The sequence below is a fragment of the Schistocerca piceifrons genome, chromosome 4 (genome assembly GCF_021461385.2).
Source record: "Schistocerca piceifrons isolate TAMUIC-IGC-003096 chromosome 4, iqSchPice1.1, whole genome shotgun sequence".
NCBI lineage: Eukaryota > Metazoa > Arthropoda > Insecta > Orthoptera > Acrididae > Schistocerca > Schistocerca piceifrons.
Window position 1 is genome coordinate 116,361,058 of NC_060141.1, and position 14,800 is coordinate 116,375,857.

A 14,800-nucleotide genomic window follows, 5' to 3' on the forward strand; every position below is an offset into this window, starting at 1 on the left:
CCAGTACCTCGTCTCCTACCTTCCAAACTTTACAGAAGCTCTCCTCTCATTCTGGAAACATCCCTCAGGCTGTGGCTAAGCCGTGTCTCCTCAATATCCTTTCTTTCAGGAGTGCTAGTTCTGCAAGGTTCGCAGGAGAGCTTCTGTAAAGTTTGGAAGGTAGGAGACGAGGTACTGGCAGAAGTAGAGCTGTGAGTACCGGGCGTGAGTCGTGCTTGGGTAGCTCAGTTGGTAGAGCACTTGCCCGCGAAAGGCAAAGGTCCCGAGTTCGAGTCTCGGCCCGGCACACAGTTTTGATCTGCCAGGAAGTTTCATATCAGCGCACACTCCGCTGCAGAGTGAAAATCTCATTCTGGAGTCACACATTCTTCCAGCCGAATGAACTTATCTGTTCTGATCCTTATGTGCCCGTGTGAGCAATGGCCTCTTGCGAGGTGATCGACTCCATTGCTTGCACTTCCCGTCCCAATGTTCTCTCGCCAACAGATGGGGATGGACCTTCATGCACTGCCTGCAGCAATTCCTGTTGGGTTCGGAAGCGATTTTGATTCAAACGCCGTGCAACACGTCTCCGGCCCCCCCCCCCCCCCCCCCCCCCTGTCAGGACCTTTTCCCGACCACAGTTTTGGTGTCGTGTTTCGTGGCCGTGTATGTTATACCACTGTTTGTAGGCACGTTGAGCAGTCTGCCGTGAAACACCAACAAATCCGACAACTTCACACACCGTGTGACCACGGGCATGGCCACACACGATTACCCATTTTTGCCACTCTGTCACGTCCTTACATTTATCCGTGTTTACATAAATGTCCACATGAAACATCAGTGTCTCGCTGATAGCTACTGCCTTATTTTCATGCAGAGGCAGTGCGTGCGTGGTTGTGCACGTGACTTGATCGCTGCGCCATCTGTAAAGTTTTGACGATTCATGTGTGCTTATCACGTCGAAATAGGTGTACCATCGCAGTCATGTAACACAGTACAACAGCAGTGATCGTAGAAGACGAGTGTCACGCCTTGTCAGTGACAATAGCTTTAAAACTGTGCATAAATTACTCCCGCCAGTGAATGCAGATTCATCTCAACCATGTTCCTAGCGAATGTTGCTACGGGAAGTGGACCTTCGCAGTCAGGTACTTCGGGAAAGGCCATCGGCCACAGCGGCACATAGAGCTGCACGTCTTCAGTGGGGCAAACAACACAGAAACAGGATAGTAAATGACTTTAGGCGCACAGTGTCGGCTGACCAGTTTTTTGCCTCCCTTCAAACTTTCCAAGGCTTCAGATGCACCGATGGCCTAAAGAGGCGTTTAACTTATTTTCTGTATTGTTTTTGGGGTGTTTTTCTTTTAATTACACAGGGCCACTCATTAAGGTTACTATAAACATTGACCTGGATGTTTATATCGAACACTCGGTGCCCGAGTGTTGCCATCTCTTCTACATTATCATGATGAACGTGCTTTCGACACTTTAATAGCCTTCCAAAATGACAACAGCCGTGCTCACCGGTCTGCAGGCATGAGTGTCTCCGCTGTTTATCAGACGAACACATTACCGCATCTCGACTGGTATACTAAATCACACGATCTTAATGCCACAGAAAATGTGTGGGGTTATCTGGAACAGCAGGTGAAACGTAGCAAAATATATATAATGTTCAAATGTGTGTGAAATCTTATGGGACTTAACTGCTAAGGTCATCAGTCCCTAAGCTTACACACTACTTAACCTAAATTATCCTAAGGACAGACACACACACACACACACACACACACACACACACACACACCCATGCCCGAGGGAGGACTCGAACCTCCGCTGGCACCAGCCGCACAGTCCATGACTGCAGCGCCCTAGACCGCTCGGCTAATCCCGCGCGGCGAAACGTAGCATTCATCATCATCATCATCATCATCGTAGTTTGGTAGCACTACAGTATCTAATGATGAATGTCTCTAGCTGGATATGGCATAGCTGAAGAAACTCACTGACACTCTTCATCAACGAATTGACTCTCTTCTCAAGGTCTGAGGCGAAGTAACACAGTTTTAGCATGCATCCTCTTGGTATTGAGTAATGCGAGGGCTTCTTTTTTCCATGGTCCGATCGGTTGCGGAATTAAAATTGCAGTGAAAATCCGAAGCAGCTTCGTGTAGATGTGTTCCGCAGTGACTAGTTTCCCCACCGATCGCGTCGCTTCGGACTTCCAGTTCTGAGCGCTTAGTGAACATGTAAAGGTGCGTAGGACAACAGCGTCTCTTACGAAGTGTGAAGTAGCTGCTGTCATTGGACGTCTGTCTTCATGCCGAGATGTTCCGCCTGTTTTCGTGTAGCCTACCTAAAGTGACTGTCGTACCTGACTGCAGAGTGCGGCAAAAGTGTCAAACGATGGTTTTGCTCAGCGAGTCTATGAAGGGCAATTCGGAACAGGTGAAGAGGAACGTTGCTATCAGTCATTGTCCTTGGCTTAGAATGCTCGGCCGCACACTGCAGCTGCAACGAAGATGCTGCTGCAGCGTTCTCGTTGGGAAGCGTTTGATCATCCACCATACAGATCGGTCTTGGCTCCATCTGATTTTCACCTCTTTCCTCAAATTAGTGCTGGCCACGATGGCAGCGTTTTTGCACTGACAAAGAACTGCAGATCAGCTTAGAGAATTGTCGGAAAGCACAGGCGGCTGCCTTCTATGATGAGGGTATTGGAAAGTTGCTACAACGTAACGACGGATGCCGAGATTGGAGCAGCAGCTACGAGGTGCGATAATAAAGTAATGAGACTGATTTTCATTGCAATATGTGGCAACCCTGCAGGCTTGTGTGGGGTGGGCATCATATCTTTGACCTTGGTCCATAAGCTGCTTCTAGTCCAAGCGGCACATCGATGCAACTGCTCATTCGTGAGTTGTGCTGTAATAAGTTAACAAGTGTTAGTGTCTCTCGTCACGGAAGTGAAACCGCATAATATTGCGCAACGGTATGTCATTTCTTTTTGCGTTAAATTGGGTGAAAACGCGACGACAACTTACAGTAAGCTTCAGAAGGCTTTTCGAGAGGAGGTTATGTCAAGAGCTCAAGTTTTTCGTTGGCATAAAATGTTTAGTGGAGGCAGAACGAATGTTGAAGATGAAGACCGCAGTGGACGACCATCAACCTCACGGACGGATGTCAACTTGGCCAGGGTGGCTGAACTCGCACGATCTGATCGAAGATTACCTGTGAAAATAATTGCAGAAGAACTGAACATCAATCGAGAAACGGATCGTCTAATAATAACTGAAGAGCTTGGTATGAGAAAGATTTGTGCAGAAATGGTCCCCAAAACTCTCACACCACAACAGCGACAAACACGGAAAAATGTGGCAGCCGACCTGTTAGAGCAAACGAAAATCAATCCAGAAATGTTGAGCCTTGTTATCACTGGTGATGAAAGTTGAAAGTTTTTTTTTTTTCCAGTACAATCCAGAGACAAAACGTCAAAGTTCGCAGTGGTGCTCAAAGGGATCACCCAGATCAAAAGAAGCTCGCATGTCAAAGTCAAAAGTGAAATGCATGCTTGTGTGCTTCATTGAATCCAAGGGAATTGTTCATAAAGAGTAGGTGCCTCCTGGACAAACAGTTAACCAATATTACTACAATTTTAGAAAGACTTCGTAAAAGAGTTCTTCGTGTCCGTGCCAACATTGCTGATAATTGGATTCTGCATCACGATAATGTGCTATCCCATACTGCTCTGTCAGTACAGCAATTTTTAACCTCAAAACAAATTTCAGTACTACGACAGCCACCTTATTTACCAGATATCGCTCCGTGCGACTTTTTTCTATTTCCAATAGTCAAAAAGGCGGTCAAGGGACACCATTTTCAAACAACACAAGATGTTCAAGAAGCTGTGACGAGGGTCTCGGAGGATATTACAGAAGATGAGTTCCAGAAATGTTACCATCAATGGCAGAAGCGCTGGAAAAAGTGTGTGCAATCAGAAAGGAACTACTTTGAAGGAGACAACACTAAACTTGACTAAAACGGAAGCAACATTTTTTTCATATCAGTCTCATTACTTTATTGTCGCACCTCGTATGTAGAGAAGAAGCTGGAAGGAGTATCTAAATACTTCAAATTAAATTTTTTATTATTTTTCGCTGCGGTTTCCATTGCGCGAGTGACTGGACCTTAAAAAGTCATCGTTTTTGTCTGCTGTGCTTGTGCGCTCCGATTGTTTAGGTTATGTGAACGACGATAGGACCGGAACGTACCTTCTGTCCTAGCCAATTCTTGGTCGCGCTTTTAGTTAACCAAGAAAGACCTTCAGGCTCATTGTACAGCGCTAACGACATGCCACTGTGGCGTCCCCGCACTGCAGCCGCGTGCTGATACTGTCGACGCCGTGGGGCTGCTACTGCCACAGCTCTCGCAGTGGAGTTGAGACACGATGCGCGATGACGTAGGTCCCCGTTGGTGAACGGGAGACAGAAATGCGAACTTGTGCGATGGATGCTTCTTCTGATTGAAGATTGAATGATTCATTGCCCGGATATGCAATAGTTGTTAAATCTTATTTCATCCGCATCGTACACACCACCAGTTGCGAGTAAACATTGTAATTATCAGTCGTCTCATATGTTGTTGGCCCGTTGCTATGGAGTTGTTCAACCTGTATGAAGCGAGATCCACAGATACCCTTTGATCACGTCTGAGTGAACCTACGCCGTAATGTTAAAAAAAAAGTTCAAAAGTTCTCTTTTCAATTAATGAAGTAGGTATTTTGATATGCAGTTTAAACTGTCCCTGCTGAACAGTCGTTGGTTAACTATCATTGATTAAATCACTTAATAATGTAGTCCACGCTTGATATGTCACTTGGAACGAACAGTTCATTGTTCCTTGCCCACTAAATAATTTATAACTTTCGCACCACACGCACACGCATTTGGTTGGTAAAGTCAATTCTATTAAAATTAAGTTTCTTGACAATTACGTCAACTTGACTCTTTAGCGTAATTGTATTATCTTCGTGAAGTCGTGTAATTGTGTCCTACTCGAGACTAATTGACTGTAGTCCTTTGATATACTATCCACTCTTCTTTTAGTTACAACTATTTGAAAGTCAAGTCCAATATTCACTAGTTTCGTCAATAAAGTTCAATTAACCCGTTATGCACAGTTAAACGCGTTTATCAGTGCCTGTCTCTGCTTAGAAAATCAGTTTCCGAAGTTAGTGAATCACGTCACGCAAGAAACACTTCTGAACGCAAAATAATCTCGTCCCGTTCCGTACTCTCAATAACTAAGACAAGAATTGTTCTCGCACGTCTTTACAGGACGAGAGCCAGCAAGCGACTTCTGTGAAAGAGTATTGTAGGCGCATTGAACTTCTTCGTTGCGCTTACAACTCTCTTCCACATAAAAGTTATCTTTGACTAACATCATCTTGGACTTAGCTTTCAAGATATTAATTGCAATTATCAGATGGATATTTGTCCATTAATTAAATCTGAGGTTTCTTCCTCCTCTTTTCATAACAAAAACTCTCAGTGCTGTATAATGTCGTTGTTAACAAAACTTCTTGGTGTTAGCTTATCGGCAAAGATGTCGTATTTGCCAAGATAACTCTTCCCTACTTCATATTATGATATTCTGTCTTAATTGACTTTAAGGGGTTCGTTGGGGTGTTATACCACGAACACCGTGAAGATGGCCATCAGTAACGAAAGTAACTAGTAATTTGTAAGAGATAGGTGGCCAGTCAGTAACGAATACAATCATTCAGAATTTAGCGTTTTGCAGCACGTGGCGGCTCGGTAACGCTGGGGAGGAGGATGAAGCGGCTGCTGTTGGATGGGAGCGGCGGTTTCCACTGGTGGCGTGATGAAGCGTCTGGAGGCGGCGCCGGCGGCGGATGAAGAGTGGCAGCTCGTCTGCACGAGGCGGCGCCGCCGACTTGCCACAGGCCTGGAGCGTGTCTCCAGAGGGCAGACGCGGCCGCAGCCCCTATGGGGGCCTACACGCGGTTCCGATCTCTGGTCGCTCCAGTCGTCCTCTGGCAGATGTCTAGCGACTACAAACAGAAATTCCTGCCCATTGGCAACCAGCGTCGTTTGCAAACCACCACAATGTCACAATACTTCGAGCAATGCAAAACGTCTCAGCAGTAACCCTGGACTCGTGCATGGGTTGGACAAAAATATGGAAACGCCGCGAGAATCAGCATGGGTTTCGAAAAAGACGATCGTGTGAAACCTAGCTCGCGCTATTCGTCCACGAGACTAAGAAGGCCATAGACACGGGTTCACAGGTAGATGCCGTGTTTCTTGACTTCTGCAAGGCGTTCGATACAGTTCCCCACAGTCGTTTAATGAACAAAGTAAGAGCATATGGACTATTAGACCAATTGTGTGATTGGATTGAAGAGTTCCTAGATAACAGAACGCAGCATGTCGTTCTCAGTGGAGAGAAGTCCTCCGAAGTAAGATTGATTTCAGGTGTGCCGCAGGGGAGTGTCGTAGGACCGTTGCTATTCGCAATATACATAAATGACCTTGTGGATAACATCGGAAGTTCACTGAGGCTTTTTACGGATGATGCTGTGGTGTATCGAGAGGTTGTAACAATGGAAAATTGTACTGAAATGCAGGAGGATCTGCAGCGAATTGACGGATGGTGCAGGGAATGACAATTGAATCTCAATGTAGACAAGTGTAATGTGCTGCGAATTCATAGAAAGAAAGATCACTTATCATTTAGCTACAATATAGCAGGTCAGCAACAGGAAGCAGTTAATTCCATAAATTGTCTGGGAGTAGGCATTAGGAGTGATTCAAAATGGAATGATCATATAAAGTTGATCGTCGGTAAAGCAGAGGCCAGACTGAGATTCAGTGGAAGAATCCTAAGAAAATGCAATCCGAAAACAAAGGGAGTAGGTTGCAGTACACTTGTTCGCCCACTGCTTGAATACTGCTCAGCAGTATGGGATCCGTACCAGATGGGGTTGAGAGAGCAGATAGAGAAGATCCAACGGAGAGCAGCGCGCTTCGTTACAGGATCATTTAGTAATGGTGAAAGCGTTACAGAGATGATAGATAAACTCCAGTGGAAGACTCTGCAGGAGAGACGCTCAGTAGCTCGGTACGGGCTTTTGTTGAAGTTTCGAGAACATACCTTCACCGAGGAGTCAAGCAGTATATTGCTCCCTCCTACATATACCTCGCGAAGAGACCATGTGGATAAGATCAGAGAGATTAGAGCCCACACAGAGGCATACCGACAGTCTTTCTTTCCACGAACAATACGAGACTGGAATAGAAGGGAGAACCGATAGAGGCACTCAAAGTACCCTCCGCCACACACCGTCAGGTGGCTTGCGGAGTATGGATGTAGATGTAGATGCAGAGAAATGCATTCTTGAAGATAAGTGCAGATGCAAGCCAATCCTGCAGGTTGCGCTGGTGTATTTGATCACGAAAGGCAGCTGTGCAGTGTCGTCAATAAGTGGCGTCAGGCGTGGTCAGGACAGTGTTCTGTGGGTGCATTACGTCGCCGCTAATTGAGTTCGAAAGTGGGCAAATTGTTGTAGACCGTGTGATGGGTACTTCCGTAACCAAGGTAGCATAACTGTTTGGTGTTTCGATAGGCACCGTATCGAAGATTTACAACGCATGGAGGGAAAGTGGAAAACTATCATCCGCTCAGTTACAACGCCAACGGACGGTCACTGAAGACGACTGTGACGAAAGATAAAGAGGACAACAGTTGCAAAAGACTGCAGTACTGAATGTCGCAGTCTTCAACCCTGTCAGTACCAAAATAACGCAAACGGATCTCTGTAAGCCCGGAAACGATGGGCGAGCTGGAATTCCACTCTTAGGAAAGTGGGATGCCGAAGCTTTAAAACCTGGACTATGGCGCTGTGGTAGAATGTCATTTGGTCGGATGAGCTTTTTTTTTCCCCACTTGTGCAGAGTTCACGTCCTAAGAGTAAGACACGACGGGAGTTCACGGATGATTTGGGCACCTATATCGTCATATTCCATGGGCCCCATTGGTACTCTGCAAGGTGGCTTTACTGCCAAGAACTGTGTAATCATTCTGGCTGATCCACCCCCGGTACAATATTTGTTCCCGAATGGTGATGCTGTGTTGCAAGATGGCAGGGCTTGCATCGTCCAGAACTAGTTTACTGATCACGAGGATGGGGTCACCACCGTCACCAGATCTCAATAGTATTGAAATTTTGTGGTCTACTGTGAGACAAAGGTGTGTGATCGCTGTGCGCGGGAGGAGGGGTGGGGGGGGGGGGGGAGGGAATGAGTATAACGGTCATTGACACTTGCTTCTTCATATTCACTGAAGAGAGGCAAGTTGTGGAGAAGAAAAGAAATGATTCTAAGTAGCATTATTAACCATGCCACCTTTTCAGCAAATTCGTATGTTAAATAGGGCTACGTCACGTAACCAATCTTTTAGAGCATTCGCGATCTTTAAGAAGAAGAAATACCGGCGGCTAAGCAGTCCACTCTTGCAGGAGCACGCAGCTTCCTCGGTGAGATTTGTACGTGACCCACGGCTTGGCCCATCTGTTTGCCGACGATAGAACGCTTCCTGTACGGGCGATAAGAGCTTACAGAAGGCAAGAGGAGCACCCTCGGGCCTTGGCGCCCAGTGGCCAGCTAACACGACGCTGACATCTCAGACTCATTCTGGCCCTCCCAGAGATCAACATTTACTGTTGTTTGTGACGAGCCGATACACTGCATTCCACAGATCGAAGAAAAAATCGCAAAACAATAATAACTTTAAAAATTTTGTAACTAATGTCAATTGTGCTTCAATTCTTGTCGCAAGTCAAGGATGCTTTGAGATCTACGAAACTAGAAGAGGTTCGGCGATAATGTGTCCACTAATAGGTTTTCTGTGGATATTTTTGCAAGTGACACAGACAGATTCAACGTGTAGGGTAAGCCGATCACGGGCTGAGAGTGCCACTTACCACGTGCGACGTCAGTCCGCCAATGACATACAGGACGTCAGGTGCTGTGATGCCCTCACGTGGCAGGACGTCCATTATGGCTTGCAGTAACGCTTCATTTTTCTTGAACAGCATATTCTGGAAGCCAGCAGTGGTTCGTAGTGACGGCCATGAGCGTTCTTCACCTGTTGCATCGGATTCAAGTCGAGAAACCGAGCGAGGTGGCGCAGTGGTTAGACACTGGAGTCGCATTCTGGAGGACGACGGTTTAATCCCGCGTCCGGCCATCCTAATTTAGGTTTTCCGTGATTTCCCTAAATCGCTCCAGGCAAATGCCGGTATGGTTCCTTTCAAAGGGCACGGCCGACTTCCTTCCCCGTCCTTCCCTAATCCGATGAGACCGATGAGCTCGCTGTCTGGCCGGCCGCGGTGGTTTAGCGGTTCTAGGCGCGCAGTCCGGAACCGCGCGACTGCTACGGTCGCAGGTTCGAATCCTGCCTCGGGCATGGATGTGCGTGATGTCCTTAGGTTAGGTAGGTTTAAGTAGTTCTAAGTTCTAGGGGACCGATGACCACAGATGTTAAGTCCCATAGTGCTCAGAGCCAATTGAACCATTTGAACCTCGCTGTCTGGTCTCCTTCCCCAAAACAACGAACCAACCAACCGAGAAACCGAACGTTCATCCTTGACATGGAACAGGAGTACATAGCCACCGCAAAAAAGCCACACACACACACACACACACACACACACACACACACACACACACACACACACACCATTGCCAAATGTCGTCCGTTCAGCCCGCAGGCGTTTTGCACTCGATGGCCAAGAGTAATGGGAAGCCAGTGTATACGAAGTCAATAGCGAATAGCTCCTCTGCGAGCCCTCAAAACTGGAGCAAAACGCCGAGGTGTTTGAATCGTTCTGCAGTGGTGTTGATCCATAGCTCTTGTAGAGGTACCCACAATTGTTCGCGTGTAGTGCTGGCTTGAACGAGCGTACACGGTATCGTTAGCATCCCGTAAATGATCGATTAGGTTAAGATCGAGTGTTCTTGGAGTCCAGCCGGCCGTTGTGGTTGAGCGGTTCTAGGCGCTACAGTCTGGAACCGGTGACCGCTACGGTCGCAGGTTCGAATCCTGGCTCGGGCATGGATGTGTGTGATGTCCTTAGGTTAGTTAGGTTTAAGTAGTTCTAAGTTCTACGGGACTGATGACCTTAGATGTTAAGTCCTATAGTGCTCAGAGCCATTTGAACCATTTTTTCTTGGAGGCCAAGCGATGGACGTGAATTCACTGACGTGTTCTTAATGCAGTCTGTGTGCAAGTAAATAGCGGGGACAAGGTGTATTGTTGTACTGAAACGAGAGGTCCCCGTTAGGATAAAAATGGTTTAGATGGCTCTGAGCACTATGGGACTTATCATCAGAGGTCATCACTCTAAGAACTACTTAACCCTAACTGACCTAAGAACATCACACACATCCGTGCCCGAGGCAGGATTCGAACCTGCGACCGTAGCGGTCGCGTGGTTCCAGACTGAAGCGCGTAGAACCGCTCGGCCACACCGGCCGGCCCGTTAGGATACTCTAATGCCAGAAAGAGATGTAGACAGTGTGCAAGAATGTCCACGTAAGGTGCTCCTGTCATTCGATGCGGCAACCAAACTGTGAGGCCTGATTGCAATCATGTAAACACATACTAGACCATAACTGAGGCTTCATAGCTCAACGTTGTGATACGGAGAGTCCATAGCGTAATGGGTCATAGCACCTACTATCATGCGTCCATCAGCTATATACAACTGAAAACGGGACTCATCGAACAGTGTTAGAAACTGGCACTGTTTCATTTTTCAGTCGCGGTCTACGGCAAACAGTCGTGAAACGCTATAGGGCAAAAAAGTTCAACTTTTTGACAACAGCGGCGATGCTAGCGTTGTAAGCGGCTGAGATGTAGTAACAGAAGAATGGTCTGATATCGACTGAGAAATTTATGTTTTTGAAGGTGTTACGTCCATATTTCCCAGTCGCTAGAGTGGCGGTGATTTTTCCAATACGAACAGAAAAATGTAATTAAACTAATATCCAGGCATCTACTAATGTTAATGTACAGTAATAGAATCTGATAGCGGTGTAATATATACGGTTCACTGAAGCCTAGTCATAATCATGCCGTCGGAAATCCTTTTAAAACGAGAAATGAGTTGTGACGCGTTTAAGTTCAAAACTTAAAAATTGTGAGTATATCCGCGTGCTGGCCACGTTTTTAATCTTTGCTCCGGTTATAGGACATTTGAGGAAGAAATTTTTGACCTTGTCCGTTTGGAGCACAGCATTGTATGGTATTGAGACATGGATTTTTGGAAAACCGGAACCAAAGAGAGTCGACTCATTTGAAATGAGGTTCTTCACAAGAAAGTTGAAATTTAGGTGGACTGATAAGGTAGGGAATGAAGAGGTTCACCGCAGAACCGACGAGGAAATTAATACTTGGAAAACACTGATAAGAAGTGGATGATAAGACACCTGTTAAGACGTTAGACAATTATTTCCATGGTACTAGAGGGAGCTGAAGAGGGTAAAAACTGTAGAGGAAGACAAAATGGAATACTGTGCAGCTGGTCCCGGCGGAGGTTCGAGTCCTCCCTCGGGCATGGGTGTGTGTGTTTGTCCTTGGTAAATTAAGTTAAGTAGTGTGTAGGCTTAGGGACTGCTGACCTTAGCAGTTAAGTCCCATAAGATTTCACACACATTTGATTTGAACAGATTGGAATACACCCAGCAAATAACTGTGGACGTAGGTTGCAATTGCTAAACTGAGATGAAAAGACTGGCTCGGGAGAAGAATTCGTGGAGTTTCTCATCAGACATGACAGAAGACTGATGACAAAAAATGCCGTATCGAGTCTTTTTTTACCGTTTTCAGACTCATTTTAATACAATCAAAACTAGGCGCGATTTTCACATTCTTAGGCATTAGCTCCTGTTTATTCTGATAAAAGACCATTTGACTTAGTCCTTGCTCCTAAGGCTTGCGTTTAGCTGCTGTGCCTTGAGTATACCTATCATGTTTATTAAGCGTCCCATGTATTAGAATGTGTATATCCCTTCCACATCCAGATTGTAACATTCAGCTCACCAGCATGTCCACCTGTGACGATTCCTTCTTATTTATGTGTGTATCTTAAACTACAACCAGTGCATGTTTCATTACGTTTAGCACAAAATCCAGTTCCTGTTCGCGTTCAGCTACCACAGCTGCATCATCAGTCAAACATACTGTGCTAATTTTCTGTCCTTAACAAACAACAACAACAATCATTTAATTCCCTCATTTCTTTTTCAGTGAACAATTAAACGTCAGTAGTAACAATGTACTTGTCTTATTACACCCCTCTTGTTTTGACTTCTTATACAAATGTGTCAGTACAGACTATCCTGCTTCGCTTTGATCGAAGCGTGTGGGTTTCGCTCTCTTTCTGTCACTTATTAACACACAGCATAATTTTTTTATTTCATACGACATTATAAAAAGCCTTTCCATGCTAATAGCGCCACAATAAGCTCCGAAATGCGACCTCATTTGCGTTTTGAATATGCTGCTCCACTTCATACAGACAATCACAATCGTTTCACAGAGTGTTTGTACAAGTCAGCCGCTTGGCGGCGCTGTAATACCCAAGTTGCAGGAAAACATTGGGACATTCGTGATTGTCATGGACTCTGGTCCAGTGATGTTCGCGGTCCCATCCGAGGTATCAACAAACCGACACGGATCAATCATCGTCTGCTGAAACCTATGCGATGTGTTCATTAGGACTACGTACCATTCCGGCAGACATGGATTACTGTAGTCCCACACTGAAATGGGCGACGATATGACACGCCGTAGATGTCGATGTGCACTGCACATATCATACATGTCAAACAATTCATCTACTGTCTAAGTAATCTAATCAGAAACGGAAAAATGCGTTAGGACTTAATGTTTCTTTTTTTTTTCTAGGACGTTTACGAGTTAGTTCAAAAAATTCCGGAACATTCGTAATTTCGTGGCAGTGGTATGTTGGAGCGAAATGCGGTTTGCATCCCTGCACACGCGTGGTTTAAGGTGAAACTGCTGAAAGTTTCTTTGTTGTTCGTATGTTAGTTGTTGTTCAGTGCTGTATTGAGTAGAATGTTGTGTCGCACAGTTTGCAAATTTCGAGATGGCAGAGTTAGAGGACAACGCGTATGTATTAAATTTTACATGAAACTCAAGAAAACCTTTACAGGGACTCACTGAATGATGCAGGAAGCCTACGGTGATAAATGCTTAAGCCGTATTCGGTGTTAGAATGGTTCACATGGTTTAAAAACGACCGGACGGAAATTAAAGACGTCCTCATTCAGGATGCCCTCCGTCGTCTAACGACGACGATCATGCCAGGAAAGTCAACGAAATTGTGCGTGCCAATCGAAGACTGTCCGAGATATTGCAGAAGAATTATGTCATGCAATCCTGACACAGCGTCTTGGAATGCACCGTGTTGCTGCCAAGTTCGTCCCACAGCCCATGAGTCAAGACGAGAAAGACCTTCGCCTTGCAGTGTGTGAAGAGCTTCTGGATCCCGCAAATGAGATGTTCCTTAAGAGAATGATAACTGGTGATGAGACGTGGGTCTACGCTTATGATATTTGAGACCAAGGTTCAATCCTCACAATGGGTTGAGAAAAAAGCCCATCAGGACAGGTCAAATGTAAAAACCATGCTGATAGTTTTCTTTGAAGGATTAGCTCATCATGAATACGTGACATAAGGACAAACTGTTAATCGATGGTACTTTTGGGACGTTTTGCGACGCCTGCGAGTAAATGTGGGAAGGAAACGTCCTGAAATGTGGCGAGACCATGGCTCTTGCATCACGATAGTGCAACCGCACATTCATATCTGTTGATGCATGACTGTTTCACAGAAAAACGAAATCACTGTGCTGCCTCAAAAATGGCTCTGAGCACTATGGGACTTAACTTCTGAGGTCATCAGTCCCCTAGAACTTAGAACTACTTAAACCTAACTAACCTAAGGACATCACACACATCCATGCCCGAGGCAGGATTCGAACCTGCGAACGTAGCGGTCGCGCGGTTCCAGACTGAAGCGCCCAGAACCGCTCGGCTACTCCGGCCGGCCATGTGCTGCCTCATCTTCCGTACTCTCCAGACCTTCCCCCGGCGGACTTTTTTTTATTTCCATAGCTGAAAAGCCCTTTGAAAGGGCGAAGATTTGTAACGAAAGACGAGATAAAAGAAAATTCGCAGACGACTTCGCGCGATGCAGCAAGAGGCGTACCAAGACTGCTTTCGGAAGTGGAAATGCCGTTGGGAGCGCTGTATCGATTGTGGAAGAGAGTGTTTTGAAGGAGACCATGCACAATAAGTGAATGGTAAGCGCAGAAAAATTTTGTGGACACAGGTGCGGAATTTTTTGAACAGACCTCTTATTGTCTCATAAATAAACATAGCTCCAACCCACCACTTTCGCGTAATGTTATTGAACGGCCATCCTAGGTAAGAAATCTGAGATCCCCACAAAAATGTCCCCAGGTGTGCTCCTCTCTGCCTCATTACAAACTCGGCTTGTTTTTGGCTGAAAAGAACAGCGATTTACAGCAGACCTCACTTCCTTTGAGTGTAGAGAATGAAACGTGTTACAAAACAAAAAGTTTCATGCACTCTAAGCGATCTCATACTGATTTACCTAGAGTGGCATCTGTTTCCCTGTTGGTTCCTCCATAGTTTAGTCTTCTTGCCTCATGAACATCCCTAACCTGTACATAATAATGCTG

The 14,800-nt window shown here is 45.8% G+C and overlaps 1 protein-coding gene and 1 non-coding gene across 2 annotated transcripts in view; both read left to right on the forward strand.

The window, feature by feature from the left end:
* Positions 1-14,800, forward strand: part of LOC124795004 (protein transport protein sec31-like) — a 234,045-nt gene that overhangs the window by 186,670 nt on the left and 32,575 nt on the right. The window lies entirely within an intron of this gene.
* On the forward strand, positions 213-287 carry Trnas-cga. The gene has a single exon. It is a non-coding gene; the product is annotated as a tRNA-Ser (tRNA).